The 23,265-nt window shown below is 34.5% G+C and overlaps 1 protein-coding gene across 1 annotated transcript in view; it reads left to right on the forward strand.

Moving 5' to 3' along the window:
- Positions 1 to 470: 470 nt before the first annotated feature.
- The window catches only part of LOC111050734 (dual 3',5'-cyclic-AMP and -GMP phosphodiesterase 11A), a 99,368-nt gene continuing 76,573 nt past the window's right edge, over positions 471 to 23,265 (forward strand). The window contains exon 1 of the mRNA XM_039427212.1: positions 471 to 579. The gene's annotated coding sequence lies outside the window, so the exon portion shown is untranslated. The remainder of the gene's footprint in view (positions 580 to 23,265) is intronic.

Genomic DNA, 23,265 nt, shown 5'->3' on the forward strand with positions numbered 1-23,265 from the left:
GCATTTTCGTCATCCTCCTCCTCGCCTCCAGGCACTTCTGATTATTGGGGAAACGTTCAATATAATCATTCACTTTCTACAGATGATAAATTAGAGCAGTTTTTAATACATCGGCAGTCTCCAACAATTAAACGATGATGGTGGAACAATAAAGTACAATCTAATGTCCAATATTTTGCATCCCGAGCGTGATATGAATATGAATGTTGAACGAAAACACGAGAGCAGACTTTGCATTAACTAATTTCGTTTGTGTTTTATACAGGTGGCGCCTTTTTTATTACGAAAAAAAGGTCTGTCCAGAAATGGTGATTTGAGAGATAAGTCCTCTATTTGCTTGATGGAAATCGTGTGGATGCGCACAACAGGGATGATGCTGTTGCTGTCGGGGCAGGGGTGAAGGGAGAATGGTCGAAGGGGTTGAAATGACGGTGGGGGGGCCGGTAGGGGTGGTATCCCCTACAACGCAGTCGCCAACATTCGACAATGGAATCGGCCAGTCGCGCTTCAGACATCTTCCCGTCACTTCTGCCGCTCAACGGTATCCTAATTTATCGATTCTACAACCATTCAAATTTGGTGAGTCTTCAAGCTACCTGATTAATAAAACTAATTATTAAGAAAAATTACTCTTCAACTTCTCAACCTTCAACTTACAACGAACAAGAACTAATTTAAAACTAATAATTTGACAAGTGAGCTCTCTTTTACCTGTTGATATTCGGGAAAGTATCTTTACTTTGTGACTTGTGACATTCTATCATCTTACATGCATAGTCTATTATAGGCTATTATAGCCATGTTAGAACTAGTTTCAGCTGTACAGTGTTGTCATATCGTTGGTAAACATTTGCATTTTAGTTAAGGTACCATTCCTAAAAAGGAACTCAACCAATTACTATTTGATTGCCTAGCAGGTTGGTATAAATAAATAAGGTAAGGCACCAGGTATAAATAAGAGACTGTTATTCTAGAACCTGTTTGATAGACAAAAACATCCTACTAGGCTGAGTTCGTTCCTGAGGATCGTTTACAAATATGGCCCTTAGTTCAATCTTGGATGGTTTTTTGTCAATGTTCCGGTAACTCGAATCTAATGTTTTCTTCTTCTTCAAATTCAGCAAGTTTTTAATGTTTTTCAATTCATTAATGCCTTTTCAAGTGTAATAATAATTTATTTCATCTTTCTGATCAACCCAGATACAACATTTTTAGTATAATGTATATTTGAACTGTACATTTTTGTGATCTTTTTAGTTTTCATAGTGTCATTCCGACTATTTTTATCAAAATTAGGGAGAGAAACAGTTTTGGGTCTATCCTGTTGATTTTCTCTCAACCATTGAATTTGATATTGTGATTGTGGAATGTAATAGATGAATGAATAAAATAAATAAAAAACGATTTTCCATTTGAATGGATTTATCAGGGTTTCGAATTTCCCTTCATTTTTCGCATGTAACTATAGCAAAAGCTTTCATTGTCAATCGATGCCCATTTCTGTGATGAACTATAGCAAGAAGTAGACCTCTCAGCGGTTCGGCTCTCACAGAGCACATCCACAGATTAATCAGTTCACTATCAAATTGGATCCTTTGGGAAAATCTAGACGTTCAGAGCTCAGAGCTTAATATGAACGGGAGTCCATCTTGATTGAATTGAGTATATTTTCACCGTTCTACTCTCTGGAGAATCTTTGATTTGAACGTGATTTTTGCTTTATTGTTGTATAAAATTCGTTGTATGGTTGTATCATGGGGGGATACCCCCCCATAGCTTATGATGAGAATTGATTGGTCAGCGTTTTGTTCATAGTATAAGCAAGGTATTTGAAAATGAACCTTCCTGCATTGTCCATTAATGAACGAATGAATATTTGAAAAACTGATGAAAAAGAATGTTATGATTAAAACGAACATCATTGTGGTACATTTCTTCTTCAATTTTGAATTTAAATCGAACATGAAAATTATGATAGCATATTGCTCTCAAAAAATGTACTTTCTCAAACATATACCTGAAGATCGAAATAGAAAGATGAAATCAACTGTTTAGACAAACAGTATTATTATGATCATGTTGAAATTATATGTCGAGAAAATTTAATTGCAGTTGAATTTTTCTTGTGTTTCCTATCCTATCCTACTAATTTTTATATTGAGTGTCGAGAATCATAAGTTAATTTATTTCTCATCAATAACCATCTCAGTATACATCACTGAATGCTAATATTTGTTAGATATTGTTTGAAGAATGATTTCAATTTTCATCAACATTAAAAAAACTCAAATGAATTTATAGATATCAATAACCAATTCAAACAGTGTTCCAATAAATTGAAGTTATCGAGCTTCAAATCATCCCTTGGCAATGCAATATATGGAACGCAGAATTGAATAGAAGAAAATGAAAACTCGACTTTTATTCAGTCTCTAGTAGTGATCATCGATATAAGAAACAATTGGAAAGAGAAGGGTGAAATTCATTTTCTCTCATATTTTATTGTTTGCTTCATAGAATCTCCATCTTGTTAAAAGCGGTGAATATTCTCATGAAAGAAAAGTTGAAAATCTCATCCATGGTTTAACAATCAATGAGAGAAACCTTTCATTCATGAAGAGGAACATGATTCATCAGACTCTCACTGTCATTGAAAACGATGGGAAAATAAGCAGATTTTCAGTCTCACTCAGAGTATCGTTTCCTCTAATAGGGACTCATTAATCTCTCAACTCTATTATATTTTGAAGAAGCACAAGAGACCACTCTGGGAAATATGATATTTCCTTCATGGGAATAAATTTCTCGCCCACAGATTACGTTTTCAACAACAAATTCAAAATAATTGATGATTCTCCCTTATTCTGGAGCGAGCGGTTCCTTTAGACTTGTCTTTTATTAATTTCAGGGTTTGGTTTCAATGCGAAGAGAAACTTTTGCATGTTGCAGCACAATCAAGATTTGAAATGTAGAAATGTAGAATATCATTTTATATTTCTGTTGACGCTACATATTGATTAATGATCTCAAATTATCACAACTTCATTTCAAGCCCTGTGTAATTTTCAGCAGATATTGATAATGAAGTAACCTGATTCAAACTAAAAATGAAACTACTTGATTCAGATTAATTTCAGAAATGAATATCGAATCATGTCATCATTAGACATTCTGCTTCAAATGGAAACGAATGACTATCTCTTATCAAAATTCTTTCTGGTAATGAACCCAAACCATCATCTTTCGAATATCTTTCTTCCTGGTCGTAACGATCAACTCACGAACATTTCAACAATTTACAGCTAGAAATTACAGCTGGGGATGAATCAAATCTTTGAAATCTACGAAATAAATTCTTAATCTCACGTTAATTTCAATTTCACGATTGTGTCTGTTCTAGCTTTTTCGCAAAATTTCAGCAGGATTTTGGGCAAAAAAGACATAATTACGAAATTTTATAAGATAATGGTCGCTCCAGTCCTCCTCTACCGTAGTGAATCATGGGTGACAACGAAGCCACTTGAGAGAAGTGTGTAGGCAGCCGAGATGAGATTTCTTCGAAGAACCATGAAATGTGACAGATCATTTCAGGAATCATATATTAGAAAAGAATTGAATATCTGCAGCGTGAATGAAAGATGCCGGTGAATCGGCATTAATAAAGGGAGCAAGTCAAAAGAATGTGAGCTGAGAGAAAAAAATATATAATTATCAGTCAGTAGGCAAATGAGATATTGGCAGATCACGCAAGCGGTGGCAATAATAGAAAAATATTGTGAGTTTACTTGAATATAATTAGCTTGATGTGAGTCGAAACAGGATATAGCCTAGTCCTTGTTTGTACGAAGAAGAAGATGTTCACTTCTGCTAACGCAAGTATCAAACTACTCTTGTGAAAAGTCAAAATTTATGTTTTTTTAATGATTTCAATAAAATATTATGCAAGTTTGATAATGATTGCTTTTCACAGTCGAGGAATTTCGAGTATCCAATTCTGAACAATAACCTGAATATTGAAATAGTATGATAATGATCAGTGACCATAATTTTCGATGTCTTCCAAAATGATTCCATCAGGCTATAATGTATTGTCTAAGACATTGCTTGGAAGAGAGTACTCAAGTAGATCGATTTCAAATCAAATGCTGTGTGTTGAGAGTGCATTTCGATGTTGAATCCGAGTGAATCTGTTGGTGAGAGCACGTCATCGGTACGTGAGTCTGTGTTTCCATGTTTGTGTGTAAGATTCGGTCGGTCACTGGGCGAGGGATAAGGAGATCTTGGAGCGTATTGGGAGCGACGGAACAGGGCTATTATACTGCGAACAAACACATTAGTTTAAGATAATGACGTCAGAGACCAACTTGACAATCGATACTACTCTCCATTTGAACAACAACGGCACGTTACGGTATTGTCCTGGCGAGACTGTCTGCAATGGTTTATCGCTCATTTTTGCATCTATATTTGGCCGGCAATTTGTGTAGGTATATTTGTATAAAGAGAGAGAGACGGAGAGTGAGAGACAGAGAATGAAAAGAGTGAACTACTTTCATGTAATGTACTAAGCAACATCAAGTTACTTGTAGAAAATTCTATTTTTATCCTTGAAACAATGTTGAGTAGTGGTAATCATATACTTATCCTACCTCAAAAACATTAGAACACTTAAGTTCATCATCTACTAAAATGTTGACATATTATACTGAAATTTTTGCTCCTCTGAACGTCAATAATTTCCTGAAAACTATTGAAGTTTTCACTACTTTGCGATCTCTTTCATATCTTACATTTATTGTTGGGCTATAAGAAAAACAAAGTCGAAAGATTCAAGGAAGGATCTTTAAATTATTTGATAAATAAAAAGTACGTACACTCTCTACAAAAATCTAAAAATTCCATACATCCTGAGAATTGCGGCTTTACAAAGTGTTTTCCTTGAGAATTGAAGATTCATCATTCAAATAAGATAACGTTTCTGAACATAGAGATGTTACTCAGTAAACTGTAATAAAGTAGGCAAAACAGAAATATCTTGGCAATCTCAATGTTGGTTCCTCGAACAGGACTGTTTATTTGAAGGCCACTCTAAAAGTCGACCATAAGGCACCAATTAACTGCAGAGAAGTGAGTGCAGATGGCGGCCTTTGATTAGGAGCAGCTTTCTCTGTTGAATAAGTGAAAAGTTTTGCGGATGAGAGCTCAGCTCAGCGAGTCGAGGAAAGGGTTGGCTGAGTGGTCGGGGGTCTGGTTGTGGGGGGGGGTATGGATCTGTGGAATAAGCTTCCGGTGTGTTCTGTTGCTGCTGCTGCTGCTGCTGCTGCTGCTGTATTCACTGGAATTAGCAGCTTCCAGTACTGAGCTGAGGTCACCACTGAATTATTCACTCGAATCATCAACTAAAACTTGCAATTGATGACAGAACTCCTCGAAAATCATTGCTCAACTCAATCTCACTGCACACTCATAACCCCTCATTATACAATTCTTCCTTAAAAACTAACAAAAAGAGGTGCGGTTGCTCTCTAGAACAAAGTTCAGAAAAGATTCTGCGGTAATTGCGTTCATTATAAATTAATTGAGGTTTGTTCCATAAGGGTTAGATAACTATATTTCCTCTACTCGATGAAATAACTAGACAAAATTAACAAATATTCGAGTTCTAGAACTATCTTCGCTGCAGTGGATGTGTTGACAGAAATATAGTAAGCTGAATAATTGTAAATTCCTGAATAGGCTACTGATTATAGTGAAGTTCACGTTATAATGGCAGTACTTGGTTAACGTTGGTGTTGCTATTCTTGTCTATCTTTCGACAAAGCGAATAGCGCTGTCCTTCTCTCGCTCCGCAACGTTGCCGGATTGTTTTTGAACCACACAGAAATATGATTAATTACCAGAATATTCAATCTCAATTATTAAAATTTATTTTTAACCATTAGTAAAAATATACTTTCTTGCGGAATAAAATATAATTGATTATTTCTAGCAAGAATAAATAGTTAATAATATTACATCAGATATACCGGTATCAGTTATCCTCTATAGAAGATAGTGGCAAAGGAGAGAATCAGCAACTCTGTTCTCCTATCTTTCTCTACTGCCATTATAACGCGGACCCACTATAGTATGAGTATTGATGAAATTTTCAATTAAATAATTTAAAGTTATTTAAAATCATCAATATAATATAAAATATTGCAGAAATCAAGGGTTTTATCTCTGCTAGTATTCTCATGTTATTTTTTTTTCAGTACGATTAGTATGAAATAACGTTTGGATTCCCAAACCAAGATGTACCGTATAGTCCAGTCACTATATACATTGATGCTTGCAATTTATATCTCCTACAGTTACGTTGAAAAGTGGCTTTTGCTGCACTGATTACAGAACGCAAAGAATCACTTTTCCGCTCTAGTGCGGGAAATTTTTTTCCTGCACTCCAGATTTGCAACATAGCAACGCAAAATAGTTAGTAGGTTATATGGAGCACCAGTGCAGCAGAATCAAAATTAGTTGGTAACAGTGACTGTGGTGCACGTTATAAGAATCTTGAGGTGGTGGACAACAGTGGATGGCAGCAGTTGACAGCACACAGCCGCCCCGCCATTCAAACATTACTACATTATTCTATTTTATTTATTAATAATAAAATTACACAGATATACATTTGATGGATTTCAGGCAATTTTACCCATAATTACCCACTTTTCATATTGTAAAGATGTAAACCTTTGCCACACTTGTTGGGTGACTTTGTGTAAAGACGTGCTTCCTGTGGGGTTGTCTCTTATGATAGAGTCCCACGTTGTGAAGTAATTATGTAAAGATGTAAATTTAATATATATAAGAGCGGTTACCAAAGTCCCTAATTTGCGAATAAATCCGCAAATAGTTAAGGCCGTCCGGCTCGCAAAATTGCTGGGTTCAAATCGCAGCTCTAGCTCAGTGGTAGATACATGAATTTTCCAAATATAATTAATCACCACAAGGTTCAGTGACTGGTGATTAATAATTCTTACCGCTGCTTCTGTGAAATTCTTGAAGAATACCAATAAGGAAATCAAAAAGATAGTTGATGACTGATTATCAGTAACCATGTATCCAATTGAGGATAATAAAGACCAAATATGGTTTTTTCTAGTTGATCTTCAAAACGCTCGCCATGAATACAGGTATCCACCAATTTATCCTTCTGAAATTCCTTAGAACTTACAACGCCAGTTCTTGAAGCTCTCTGGATCCTTATATGAAATAACTGGAACCTTATTAATATAATTATCAATGTGTTTTTTCTGGCGGACTAGTATGACTATCATCAAAGGATGATAAGTACTGAATGCTCTTAATAAGATCAATATTAATTGATTCACTAATTTTATATGCTGCAGAATATTTTTCTTGGTACTGAGACAGCCCAAACTGTATATCACGAGATGAATTAGGATAAAATAAACTTCTATGATATTGTATGCTGACATAAAACACAAAATATATTCCCATAAAACAATATATATATATAAAATATTCTTATATCTATAATTTTCTTTAAATAAATTCTTTAACGGTTTAACAGTTATCACAAGGTTTAATAGCATTCACATTTGTGAGCTTTAAAAATTATAAATTTGTATTTAATACTGATACATGGACATACTGATACAGTTTAAAACCTGTTCGGTCTGTAGATTTTATAGGACATGCTTTGATCAATTAGCAAATAATAATTATTAAAATTGAGATTTAAAAAATCTCAGGGTTTTTAATGAGTCCGTGCCATGCATGGAAGTAAGCTTCTTACATAAATCAAATAAAATTCATAAAGCGTTCTTATAAACTGTATGATAGCAATCAACACGTTGCGAATTTTTCTTTGACTGATTTTATTTATATAGCGCTTTGATTAATTCCCCAACTCAGGCTTTTTGTGAAAATTTGCAATAAGAGTCGAATGTTGTTGGATACATTTGTGGAGAGGGTACTGAAGTATTTTCAGTGGAGACAGGAAGTAGTTTTTGGATAAACATGCTTTTAGTTTGCATTGTGAGTGTCGCCGCCGCCGCCGAAAAAGGGCTGATGTCGTCTGCTGTGGTAGTAAATCAGAACACTTGGCATATTCGAGAAGGTTCGGTGACCGCAGAATTCACTTCTTACAGCAGCCGACATGCGATTTATTGCTGCTTTCAGCCGACAATTCATGATCGTCAAAGAAGAAGTCGTTGCATTTCACAGCCACCCACCGTCGTCAACATTGAATTATGATCGAATCCATAAATACGCGCGTCTCTTGAGGTTGCGACGGGGATCTGCTTTGCATCGTGATCAACCCAATAAGAACTCAGAAACTTTATCAGCAAAAACTGTTATTCTCGTACGGTATGTAAATTGAATACCATACGAATTGTTAGTTGTCTTTAGGTCGATCTTTAAGTCGATTGAACTACTTATTCAATAATATCATAGAAAAACAATAGCATAAGTAGATATCCCATGGTTTAGGGCGTTCATGTCGCAACTTTTACTGTTATCTCAAGCCGATTACTTGATCATTGTCGAATTTTACTGTTTTGTTGGGGTCAGAGTGTATGAACGGCACAATATGAGAGACTACCAGTGTCACACAGCTTCACGGGAAAGAATTACATTAACTATCGGCTTTAGATAACAGTAAAAGTTGCGACATAAACGCCCCATACCATGGGATATCTACTTATGCTATTGTTTCCCTATGATAATATATATTTAAAAAAATTATAACATATAATATAACGTATTATGATTTTTTCTCTTAACTGTGTTTCTTTGGAGTGGAACGAAATTCTGTTTTAATGTACTCTCATAATTATTCATAAATCATATTCTGTCTTATTTGTTAAATTAGTACTTATTTTTACTCATATTCTTAATATTTCCTATTGGTTTATTTCTTATTTTTAATCATTTTCAATTTTTCATTAACTTTTTTCTCTTGATACCTATGAAGAACTTTGTTATGTTGAATCGGGAACAGTTTTGGGCTATAATGCCTGTTGCTCCCATACCTGTATGTATGTATTTTTTGTAAATAAATAAATATCAGGACCTCATATATACTACCGGACCTGAGCCTAGAAAAAAATGGCTGCCTTATGTGGTGATCTTATAGAAATTCCTACTAAGAAAAAATCACTAATCAGATGTAAGAGAGCTTTTCAGTTTGTCGAAGTCTCAGTTCGTCTAGTTTCCGTTTAAAATATCAATGCTGGCCACCACATACGGCGGCCATTTTTTTTGTAGGCGCAGGTCCGGTATATAGGAAGTCCTGATGATATCAATAAACTAACAATGATAGAAGTTTAAAATATGATAATAAATGGAGCCACTATGGAAGTCCTTCCTGAATGTTTCTCCATATTCAAACAACTGAGCTTACTATATAGAAAAAGTTCAGTCGACAGTACAGTAGGTCATGTTACAGTAGCTATATAATGAACTCTTTCACACTGTGGTTTTTGTTTAGAGTGGGTTACGAACTCCCTCACTCTATACAGAATTTTGCCCGGCGCCAATCAATCACTTTGGATTGATAAAATAAACTGTACTATGACTTCACTCACTGTACTAATAATAGTATAGAAGAAAAAGATAAAAAGAGATAGATCAGGGTCGTGTGTAAGGGAATGTATAAAGTGAAAGGCAAAACAAAGGTTGATTATGAATTTATTAATAAACTTTAAATTGAAATGAATTTATAAAAATTGATTCAAGTATAGTAATGATTTAAAATATACAAGATGATTGAGTTTTTGAAAATACTACAGTTCAAGTTTAATTTTATATAGTAAAATTCAACAAACAGTTCGTTCCTATTTATCAGATTAGTTGAAGAGTAAAACATAAGATCAAAATATTGAATACCACTAGTTAAAAATACGATTACAGTCAAAAATAAAAGAATTAATGAATTTTAAAGAATGATTGCGATTAGGGGAGCCTTGCTTCAATAAACTATTGTTTGTGCTTACAAGAAAATTTCAACTACAAGCTTCAAGAAATCAATTAAGACTGTGTCTATAGATATGAATTTAAAAAAAAGTAATAATTAAGTTTGCTTTTTACTATGATGCTATAAAATTCAATAAACTTATTTGGCTTTTTAGGGTGAGGTGGTGTGAATTTGAAATAAGGAAAATTGAAAATTCTGAATACAAACTTTAGTAAATTCAGTCAATTCCCTATAGGATAATTGAAGTCTGAAACCAAAGAATCACTCCTACACTGAACACCGTCCAAAATCCAAGAGACTAAGAGAGACTAAACTCGCAAGACATGGTCTGCCTGATTATATACTAGCACCACGATTTTTCATCCCTCATCACCCTACGCCCTCTAGCTCCGCCTACACTCAAATTCTTCAGCCTAATATTCAGCTTACAAACTGAATTCAAATATCAATTTAAATTTACCATAAAGTTTATTATGATATATCATTTTAAACTATGGCTCCCCTTCATTATTGAAACAAACAATATAATATATTTTACCAATATTTAAACTCTGAAGTTTGGATACTGACAATTGAATACATACTCATCGAATTTGATTAATACAGTGATCAATCTTATAAATCCAATATGGAAAATACTTCAATAATATATACATAAAATGAAGAACAAAACACACTTTCATACAGTATAATACAGTATATCATTACAATTGAGTTGAATAAATCAAATTAATAAGATACTTATTAATTAAGCAGGTTTCTTATTCTCATTGTATAACTATAAATAATTATCAACATGTTTCAATCAAACATACCTAATTCTATTTACAAATTTGTCCTTAGCCTAAGAATCCGGATTCAACTAACTTACTTAGCTTATAATAATGCCTAAATTATAATTCATTTGTGCATCATACTATTTATTGAATAATTTAGAAATTGCCCAACCTACTTCATGACCTAATTTATATAGACATCTACTCATATCATGTTCATTCAAATAATTGCTCATCAAATAATTTCTTCAATAAAAATAATATAATATATTTTACCAATATTTAAACTCTGAAGTTTGGATACTGACAATTGAATACATACTCATCGAATTTGATTAATACAGTGATCAATCTTATAAATCCAATATGGAAAATACTTCAATAATATATACATAAAATGAAGAACAAAACACAATTTCATACAGTATAATACAGTATATCATTACAATTGAGTTGAATAAATCAAATTAATAAGATACTTATTGATTAAGCAGGTTTCTTATTCTCATTGTATAACTATAATAATTATCAACATGTTTCAATCAAACATACCTAATTCTATTTACAAATAATTTGTCCTTAGCCTAAGAATCCGGATTCAACTAACTTACTTAGCTTATAATAATGCCTAAATTATTATTCATTTGTGCATCATACTATTTATTGAATAATTTAGAAATAGCCTAACCTACTTCATGACCTAATTTATATAGACATCTACTCATATCATGTTCATTCAAATAATTGCTCATCAAATAATTTCTTCAATAATAATATAATTACTTCATATGCTAACCACGTGGTAACAATGTAAACTACATAATATCTATATTCTACTACTCTCATAACTATATATCTATATTGCTATACGTCATCTACATATACCTGTCATCAACTTATGCTATAGCTATATACAAGGATTAACACAAAACACAGTGGGCCATGTGGTTTCTATTGTAAACGTGTCTATGAATAACTTTAAGGATACTGCTAGCAAGTTTCTATGAAAGAATTGATTCTGTTTCAAACTATTTTGAAAAGAATACCACTGTCGTCTGGCTAGGTAGGCTATTCAACTGTATTCTCAATAGTTTCGAGAAACGGTTCTTTTTATTATTCTAGCTCTCTAGCATCCATATTCTTACAATACAATTATGTTCAGAGCATGTGTTACAACAAATAACAGAAATCTACAATTTTTCAATTTTAGGAGAGCACATGGTCGCCATTTGTGGGTCAATAACCTGGTTATATAGTTACTGTAGTTCATATGATTTTATTTTTCTTGAATATCATATTCATTTTGAAGCAGTAAAATCGTCAAAACTAAAATATATATTCTGAATAAATCATGGGAATTGAGACGTGATTGATTTATACAGCAGTGCTCATTCATGTAGGTAACGCATTTACGGCCAAAAGCGTTGATAGAGTTCTATGAGATTTGGCAGGAATATTCTTTTTTTAATTGCGCGTCGATGTATACACAAGGTTTTTTTGATATTTTACATTTTAAGGATAAGGAGAAAGGAAAAGGAATTTCCTCCATACTCCGAAATCACTATACAGAGTGGGTGAAAAGTCTGAGAACGGCTTAATATCTCATTCACAAAGGTAATTTGATGGTGGTTGTGATTGGGGATCCTACTCGAATTGGAAATACTACTCTACTATGACTTTAAAAATCTGGTCCGCCATCTTGGATCCGCCATTTCGAATGCAACTTTATTTTTTTAAATAGGAAGGTGGTCATGCAATACATGATTTCGATACGGAATTTCAAGAAACAATGAATGGCGAAAACCGCACATCGATATCTCAAACCGTTTAGAAGATATTCACATTATTGTGTGAATCAATACCACTCAAGTATTTCATTTCTGATTTGCATGGTACTGATTGATAATCTTCTGAACGGTTTGACATATCGATGTGCGGTTTTCGCCATTAATTTTTTCTTGAAATTCCATATCGAAATCATGTATTGCATGACCACCTTCCTATTTAAAAAAATAAAGTTGCCTTCGAAATGGCGGATCCAAGATGGCGGACCAGATTTTTAAAGTCATAGTAAAGTAGTATTTTTAATTTGAGTAGGATCCCCAATCACAACCACCGTCAAATTACCTTTGTGTGTGAGATATTAAGCCGTTCTCGGACTTTTCACCCACTCTGTATAAATCATCCACTCTGAAGATAGGATTAATCAGACTATAGAATTATTCATAATCAATCAGCTGACAAGTGGATTATTATTTCATGCATTACACAGATGTCTGGAGAAGCCGGTGAACAAGTGACACAAGATACTTGTGGATGAGAAAACTGCGCGAGGACTACTGTTCACAGAACTACTATAATGAGGTCCACGTTGTAATGACAGTATTTGATTAACTTTGATGTTGCTTTCCTTGTCTATCATTCGACAAAGCAGGTAGTACTATCCTTTTCTAGCTCCGCAACAATGCCAAATCTGTTTTTGACAGTGTAGAAATATAATTAATTAAGGCAGAGAACAGGCAACGCTGTTCTTCTATCTTTATCTACTGTCACTATAACGTGGACTACACTATAGTATTTTATGAGTTGTCCGCGGTCTTCATCGAAAGTGGTATTGTTGTAATAAGAAATAGTAAATTGTCAATACTCTCGTATGATAGATCAGTGAAAACAAAGCATTTTGTAAAAAATCAGAATGAACGTCAGAAAGGCCTGTCAGGATTTATTGAGTAGCACGAGTTTTGACAATCTAAGGCATGAAACAAGAGACAAAGACAAATTTACTTGCCGACAGAGACAGAGACAGATGGTTCGGATCGAAGTTTAAATGGTGGAGCGATGGTTGAGACGAAATACTGGCTGACGATCCAAAGCTCTGGGTATTTACATCATCTTTGCCTGATCTCTTTTTCATCTCGCTCTTCCCACTAGCAAGTCGTTATCTTCCCTTCCTCTTCACGCTTCTCTCTTTGAACATCACTCATGTTCAGTGCAAGCTCTTTACTTGACATTCGTTTGAGCTGCTGAGCGGCGACGAGCTCAATTTCTTCAGGCTCAATAAACCGAGTATCAATCAAACTCAGCAATTTGCTCTAGAGCGCTCAGACTTTTGGATTTTTGGCATAAATATGCAAGACTAACGACCTGCAAAAAGTTGAAGTCGAGTCAGCTTATCCATAATAATACAAGTTGAATGAAATACTTAGTCTTTCCTATCAAATTTTAAAAGGATAACATATATTTAGAAAGATTTCTCCATATCTGTCATCCAGAGTGTAGACTTATATAGGGTATTTTGATAAGGATATCTTAGACCTGAGAATTTTTTAGTGTACGGCAAGTAGTGATGAAAGTTGATGAGAATCTCATAATTTGGCTACATACCGTAAGTCGAAGATGGGAGTTTCAGTTATAAGCCTATACTCTAGATGTGTAACCTCCACAGAAGTGGTAGCACTTGAGATGGGGCCATTTTTATGAGACAGTTTTACGCTAAAATGATTTCGCGACGAGATTCAATTCTTCGCTGCGTGGGCCGATTCCGGATCGAGACACAATTTTGAGTCAACTCAAACGGAAAAAAAACCCTCCAGGACCAGCGAGTGCTCGTAAGCATGAGAATGTTGATCGTGTGCGCGTCGTTACATTGAAGAACCTTGAACGTTCGTAAAGGAAGCGGACCTCAAACCTCGGGATTTCCAGTATTAGTAGAGAATATTCTGATGAAGACATCAATATTTTCATCTGTATAAACTAGTGAAATTCATATCAATGAAAGTGTAGCTGAGGTAATGAAATATCTGACAAGCTTTCCCTGAAAGATAAATCTCTCTTGGTTGAGAGGCTGTTCCTACTCACCACAGACTCCTGATTTGATTGCCATTATAGACTAGTCTATCTGCGGTACAATGTGAAGACACATTGTTTGAAAAAAATAAACTCTTTTAAACATTCAACTCGGATAGCTTTGGCATTTTCAAATTTTAAAAGTACATTATGCAGTTTCCAGTGAACATTTATAGTTAAAAATTCGCACCAATTTCATATCAATCAATGATAGAAGGCAACGACGAAATCTAGTCTATGATACTTTATTGTTGACCATGCCTGACTAGTAGAGGGAACAACATTGAGTGCTAACAGAGACAATATTAGTGATACTCAAGAGGGGAAGTCTCTGGGGTATCGCTCATTACATATCTCTCTTACATTCAAATCATTAATCTCTCACAAATTTACACCCAATAAGGATCAAGGATCACGTTGTCTAGTAGGATCATTGAACTTATTCAATAACTTGTGATCATCAATTATTATTATTCCTCATAGAATATAGTATTGAAACAATTTACAATCTTGTGTCAATTTTCTAGTAAGGATTTGAATGAGAGTGTTCAATTGACATTATATTTATCGCATATAACTTATATAATAGAAAAAAGATACCGTTGAAGATAATATTAATAGAGAAAAGATTAGTGTTACTTGTATTATTTGTCTCTGCTTATATGCTCTCTATCAACTATGCTCTCTTTATAAACTCATGTAACGCTGAATTATTGCTCTACATAATCTGTGTGATAGCATTGATTGAGTTTAATGAAATTGATATTCAAATAGGAATAAACTGGAGTTAATATAAAATCAATTCTCAAATTTCACTAACAATTTATGAATAAATGGAAGAGGGAGTATACTCGTGGAGCATCAAACGTTGAATTCATCTCAATTAACCGATTCTAGGAAACCGCGTTACAAAAAACAAACGTTTTGCTTGACTCAAGTGACACAAAACATTGAATGACTGCTGCTTTTGTGAGAAGGGGTTTTTATAACAAAGCAACGCTACACGTGATTTTTGTTTTCTCCCTTCTCCTCCTCTCAATAATTCCTGATTCTTCACCCTCTCCTCAGTTTCAACCCCATCCTCCACTCTGCTTTGTTTTCAACTGTCTCTGTTTGTGAGAGGTGCTTCACAAACTCAGACATTGAGTTGTGATGATTGATTCATCATTAAAATTGGAAACTGTTGCGTAGTGCAATTTTGTATACGTAACATGATTTTACGTAACCTCAGGTGCTACCTTTTACATGGAGATATTTTTTCCTTTTGAAATTTTTTAAGCTGATAGTGATTTTTCCAATTAGAAGACCGATTTCATTTCAATTACTCTTCATACTGATATGTTTAGAGACGCATAAAAGAGACAAGCAAAGACACATTCAAAAGAGAATATTAACATAGAGAGAAGATAGCATATCTTTTGTCTAAAAGATAGGATATCTTTCCACTGTGGTATTAAAAAATTGGAGTTGCTCGAGAGTACCTGCAAGTAGCTTTTCTATTTAACTTTACAAAATATCTTCCATGAACTAACTAAGCTGAATGACGTTCTATTTGATGAAAACCTCCAATCATTTTACAACATGACATACGAGTAATGTCATTTCGTTATGAACATCACATTGATTCACCGTAATTCTGAAATAAATATTGAAAACGTATTTCCAGTACAACAATATTGATCATTGGTGGGAAGTTTATGATTGAATAAACTTTTTTGAATAATTTTGTTCCAAGTTGAGTCCTCTATAATTGATACCTGATTTCCTCCAGAAATATTTCATTAAAGAGAAGTATAAGGTTAAGAAGGAATGTAACTATAAAAATTACACAACAAAAAGTTACAGTTCTGTATACAAGGGAATATTGCTAGGAACATGATGATCGTAACATGACGTCAACTTGAAATTTTTCCAATATGAGGTATCTCAAGCACCAAAGCTCATGTATGGAACGGCATTCATCAATTAACCAAAATTTTCGTCGGAAAAATAGCAACACATATTCAAACGTGAATTACAAAATTCAATGAAATTGCTTACATTGCTCCTGTATATTCCAACACAAGTTTTCGAAAAACAATAGTACTGGTTTCGACTCCAGCCATTCAAGAAAAACAATACTATCATCTGTCACTCTAGGAAAGTTCTTCCACTTGGTTTCGTTGAATTGGTGAATGGTGAACTCTAAAATTGCATTACCAAGTTGGAGGGTTGCCGACAAATTTGATCTGAACTTTGCACTTTTCACTTAGCACTTAGAGGAGGAGTCAACAGAGTTCAACACACCTTCTAATTGATTGCATTAGTGATTGCATCGGTCACAACTAGCCAGTTGCATTGGATTAAGTCCAGTGTCAGTAACTCGCTAATAATATCGGGGCTGAGAAATGACCACACCAATACTCACGTAGTATATAGGATGTATATAGTATACAGATGTATATATGTATATGGGATGTGAATGAACGGGCATTTTTGCCACTTCCGTCCGTCGCGCTCTGCAACCATTGCAAATTACAATTTTCTCTTGTTTTGCCTCTTCTCGTTCTCGTTGGCTGGTGACGTACGTGCCTTGAATACGGAAAACCGGAAAACTGCGTCGGTATTTTCCGCATTTTCCCCCAGATATGAACTCCAGATAGGTTCACCCCTGTCTCTACCCACGGGGGCTGGCGACTGATAAAGTCAGACATTAACCTGATATCAGTCTTCACGGTCATAAATCCATTTTATTTCAAATGTAAAATAATGCACGCGCTCGTTAAATTCGTTCCAGCTGACACGATATTTCAGTTCTACCAATAACTCGCTCTGACAGAGATGGATTGTTGAATAGCTTCTGTGGTTGTTGGGTGTATAATATGAGTCTGTATGATTCATTCCATAACACGGGTGAAACATCAACGATTCCACAACATCGGAAGTAACTGAGAATCTGATGGAAAATGTGAATTCCATTTTTTTTGTGTTTCAATTTCAATTTCAATTTATTTTCCTTTACACACATACATAAAATACAAGTAATATTAAATTACAACAAGAACAAACAACTAGCAAAATTAGTACAAAAAAAAAACAAAAATGTCCGTACAAGATGCTAATTCAGAATTTGGTGTAAAGGGGTGGGATTGAAGCTCTTCCAACTATGGTTACCCATGTACTAGGAAGGCTTTCAATCCTTGAGAGGGAAAAAAAGGATTAGGAAAAAAGGTGAGGTGGGATGATAGGATAGTTAATTTAATAAAGAAAAATAAATAAAAGGTCCACACTAGATTGGTAAGTGAGCACACAAAAACACTAAGTTCCTCTTTTACTTTGTTTAATTTACAGGAAGAAAAAATAGTTCGTTTTAATCCAAATACTAATATCATGTTTTATTTTTTTAGTCAATTTCGCGCAGCAGATATATTCTTCAGGAATTTTATTTATCAATTTAGTGCTTAAATATATAAGTTGTCTTCTGATGGTTTCAATGTTTGTATTGTACATAAGATACTTATTTGAGGAGGGTCTCAGATTGTACAGGTTATTGATTGTGTTATTTGTGCAAGGAAAATTAGCTTTATGTTTGTTTATATATTTCGCTACATTTATTACGTACAACTGCCTAACTGTTAACACATTAAACTCTTTGAAAGTCAAGTCGGTTGGGTAAAGTCTGGGTTTATTTAAAATTGTTTTGATTATTGATTTTTGAATTATGAAAAGCTCTTCTAAGTGAGAATTATAACAGCCCCCCCATACGGATATACCATACTGAATTATGGACTGGACCAGTGCAAAGTAAACCAAAATTTTCGTCGGAAAATAGCAACACATATTCAAACGTGAATTACAAAATTCAATGAAATTGCTTACATTGCTCCTGTATATTCCAACACAAGTTTTCGAAAAACAATAGTACTGGTTTCGACTCCAGCCATTCAAGAAAAACAATACTATCATCTGTCACTCTAGGAAAGTTCTTCCACTTGGTTTCGTTGAATTGGTGAATGGTGAACTCTAAAATTGCATTACCAAGTTGGAGGGTTGCCGACAAATTTGATCTGAACTTTGCACTTTTCACTTAGCACTTAGAGGAGGAGTCAACAGAGTTCAACACACCTTCTAATTGATTGCATTAGTGATTGCATCGGTCACAACTAGCCAGTTGCATTGGATTAAGTCCAGTGTCAGTAACTCGCTAATAATATCGGGGCTGAGAAATGACCACACCAATACTCACGTAGTATATAGGATGTATATAGTATACAGATGTATATATGGATATGGGATGTGAATGAACGGGCATTTTTGCCACTTCCGTCCGTCGCGCTCTGCAACCATTGCAAATTACAATTTTCTCTTGTTTTGCCTCTTCTCGTTCTCGTTGGCTGGTGACGTACGTGCCTTGAATACGGAAAACCGGAAAACTGCGTCGGTATTTTCCGCATTTTCCCCCAGATATGAACTCCAGATAGGTTCACCCCTGTCTCTACCCACGGGGGCTGGCGACTGATAAAGTCAGACATTAACCTGATATCAGTCTTCACGGTCATAAATCCATTTTATTTCAAATGTAAAATAATGCACGCGCTCGTTAAATTCGTTCCAGCTGACACGATATTTCAGTTCTACCAATAACTCGCTCTGACAGAGATGGATTGTTGAATAGCTTCTGTGGTTGTTGGGCGTATAATATGAGTCTGTATGATTCATTCCATAACACGGGTAAAACATCAACGATTCCACAACATCGGAAGTCACTGAGAATCTGATGGAAAATGTGAATTCCATTTGATTGGAAAAGGTTCTTCGACCCTCATAACTGATTATTAACATCATCCTCATTTCACAATATTATTTGAAACAATTCAATACAAAGGAGTGTGATCAAGAAAAATGTCAGGTTCTGACAACTGGTGGTCGATATTGGGAAATTCTGTGCTTTGTAAAATAATTGTACTGATGAACAATTGATTGATGGATGCAAATGAATGCTTTACATCATGCAGGAAATGAGTAACATACTATACAGCCTACACTAGATTAATTGAATAATAGAGATGGAATCGCTCCTGCAGATGCATTTATATTACAACTTTCATGATTTGAAACATTTTATTCGTGAAGCTGGAAATTTTATTGCGTGAAGCTTCAATTGGGGAAGACAGTACCATGAGAATCCATATCAAATAAAAACGAATAAAAATCTTTCATGTTCAACAATATGATTCTCAAGGAAATTAGTTGATTTTGGATCTGATATTGATTATAGATAACGTATTACTCGCTGACTCTCGCCACTCAGCACTGAGACAATCTGAACATCCATTGGAGCTCAGAACCTATTCAAATTTATTTTGCTGTTCCACTATACTTTCGATGACGTCATTTCTCTGTTTGCTAAATCTCCAATCAGAGCCCGGGACTTGATTGCAATCGTCCGCAATTGAAATTCCCGCTAGTCTCTATATTTGCCGATTGCTGTCTGTGTTATTGTTGAGATGAGGACAAATAAATGCTTTTCCCAATAATTAATTTCTCTAAAAGCGTCGAAATTCATGTGGAATAGAGAAGGATCGTCTGAACGAGCCAACCGAGTTAGCGAGATGTATGTAGGAGAATTCAAGAACGCGAGAATGAGAAATCGAGAAAGATCACGTTAGAAAATGAGAGAAATTAAGCTTCAAGAGAAAGAGCTCTTAATGAAAAGATGTTATAAGGAAGCGAGAAAATCAAGGTGATTTGGTAGAGCATAGCGCTTTGTTGCATTCTAGCAGTTGATGCTATTTTGGCTTCGGCGAATTAATATTCGTAGAGCTCTACGAAATGCTCTTTCTCACTCTATAAACCGCAGGGATGAAGGGCCTCACCACTAGCATGATTCTCTAGTTTTACTCAAAAACTGAATAGAGATTCAACTAGACATTATTCTCGGAAATAATTTCGAGAAATACACTACGCTGTCTACACCACATCTGTAGTGTTCACACTAAAATTCATTGACATGATTTGATGTGATAATAGTGAGAGGAAATAAGTGGGAGAGAGGAGATGAGAAGGAAAGATAGAGAAAGAAAATAGTATAGAGTATCAGAAGAGGTATTATAAACTGTAATTTCCTGGAATTTCTAATTTGAAATTATAATTTCTCACAGATTATTCATAATGGAGGAAATGGGAATTGGGAAGCTCTGCAACCGGTAAAGGTAATTGGAAATGCTTGAATAATCAAATTAACAACTTTCCTCTACTCAGATATAAAATAAGTTTACCATTTAATAAACAAACTCAAATGTGGATCATACTGATAATATAATTATTTTTTAAATAAAATATTTTAGTTCTACTAATAAATTCAATTTGATTTTATTTTAATTTATCTCAATCAATTAATTTAAATGTAATTTTCAAGAAACAAATTGTGACATTGCTGTTATGCAATCGAATACTCACTATTTTACATCTCCATCGTTTGATGACATGGAAATTGATTGATTCAGAACCAAGATAGTTATAAGAAAAACGGTATTCTATTTTCAAAAATAGCAGATAATAAGGATAAAGAAACTGAAGATGTGACCTTTTCAGTGTTTTTTCTGTATTGGTTTCTTTACCAAATCATAATATAATGGTGCCAATTGTATTCCAATAGATATAGATTGGAATAGAAGTCGATTTCGGATGTTCAAATTTAATGTATTTGCTGAAGAAAGATTAGGGTGGATTTGGGATTAGATGACCAACATTCTCACAGAAACGCAACGACTCAGATCTTTCAACAAGCGATAAAAGAGCATGGCTATTTGGGCCTTGGCGTGAAGAGAACATGGAGAAAGTTGGAGCTTATCTTGAGAACTGCCATTTCTTTTCCCCCTCGCAAAAGAAGATATCACGAAAAACCGGAACGACAAACTACTTCTTGTGAACATTAGACGCAGAGTTCTCCCCGGTATTTGCCCTACATTGACAATCTCTTCTACAAGCCCTAAAAAACTTTTATCCTCTTGCTTCATGTTTCGTAAATTGATGGTCAATTTCTTTCAATCATCGCACTTTTCTCGAATTCGCTCGAAAGTAAAACCAATGTACTTACATGTGTATAGCATCAATTACTGATTTTTCAAAACTATGCAATTCCTTGGTAGTTCAATATTTGTAGAATATACAAAGAAATTGTTTCTGAATTTTTCAAAGTTGAGGTTGTTTTCCTTACGTTGACTGCGAAGAATTCTATATATTTTCTCAGTTGAGGATATAAAGTTGAACTTTATTACTAGATAAACTTCAAGCTATTTTGAATGAGAGCTCCTTCGAATGCTCGCTGAAATGCACGGTTCGTAATCGTGTCCGTGTTCGGTTAGGCATAAGTGGACGTACCTATGGCTATGGTTTTTTTATAACAGAGCTATTGATTTTCTATGAAAATTTGGAAAATTGAGAAGTGTTTGAGTAAAGGATAGAGGACGTTCAAAAAATTCCTGATGAAAAACTCTTTAGGCGGGACAAAGTGCAGTATTAGGCACCAGAATAAAGTGCCTATAAATCCTTAACCATCAGTTGATCAATAGCGTCTCACAATGGCAAGTCTTAGGAAGCCACAACAGAGGATCAAGGGAGCAGGGCCATTGTCGAAGACCGATCCAAGAATTATGGGAAAAGGAGGAGGTAATGAAGCGATCTTTTCAGCTAATCCACTATCAAAAGATAGAAAGAAAGATCGTATTAATGGTAGGTGGATTGGAATAAAAAAGTAGAAGCTCTTTCACGGTTGAACACGGATATGGGATTGAACTGTAAAAAGTCATGGAACGGAAATGTAATGGAACTCGTTCTGCTGATTTATGTGTCCAACATCCCTGGCACTGAGTCGAGTACTCTCTCTCTACTTTCTCTCTTCTGTGACAAGCTCCGACCGATGATGAATTATGTGAGTGGAAAAGTAGTCACGTGTCAGACATGTCCTGCTAGACACATTTTCTTCTTGCAACCAACTCACTTGACTCCTGTATTGATCATATGTGTAGCACAGCCCCTTTACCTGACGACTACATCTTTCAGTACATTCTCCGATCAAGTTCACCATTACAGTAATTCAACTCTATAGAGGTCAATAAAAAAATCTCTCCATTAAATCCATCCAGGTTGAATAACAATAAGTCAATAGACAGCTATGAATAGACCTTATGGAAAAATACTTAATTTGTAAGAAAATCCAACAATGCTAGTGAAAACTTCTCCTGCTCGACAAACAAACCCTAATTACAAAGTGTAATTTTTACAACTGATCCATACAATTCCTTTTGAAATTTGGAAATATCATTGTATTATATTTATCTTTATAGCTCTTAGAAATTGAATTAAAAAAAATGATGCTAGAAAACTTCAAAACTTTGGAACCATTTGTGTGAGATTTACTGTATTCCACAATTCATTTATTTAATTTATACACAATTTATTCATAATCATTCATTATTATAAACAGTAATTCTAATCTTGATCAATAACCCAGGGGTTATAACTGTTCAAACTGAGAGTTTGATTAACAAAATGATGATCAAATTGATCATAATATTACAAAGGAAAATCTTTGAAGTGCCTTTCACATCCCTATTACCCATATTCCACCATTGTTGTTGTGAGAATAAGTCTTTGATTATATTCACCCAAACTACT

Source organism: Nilaparvata lugens, chromosome 4 (genome assembly GCF_014356525.2).
Source record: "Nilaparvata lugens isolate BPH chromosome 4, ASM1435652v1, whole genome shotgun sequence".
In the NCBI taxonomy this organism is placed as follows: Eukaryota; Metazoa; Arthropoda; class Insecta; order Hemiptera; family Delphacidae; genus Nilaparvata; species Nilaparvata lugens.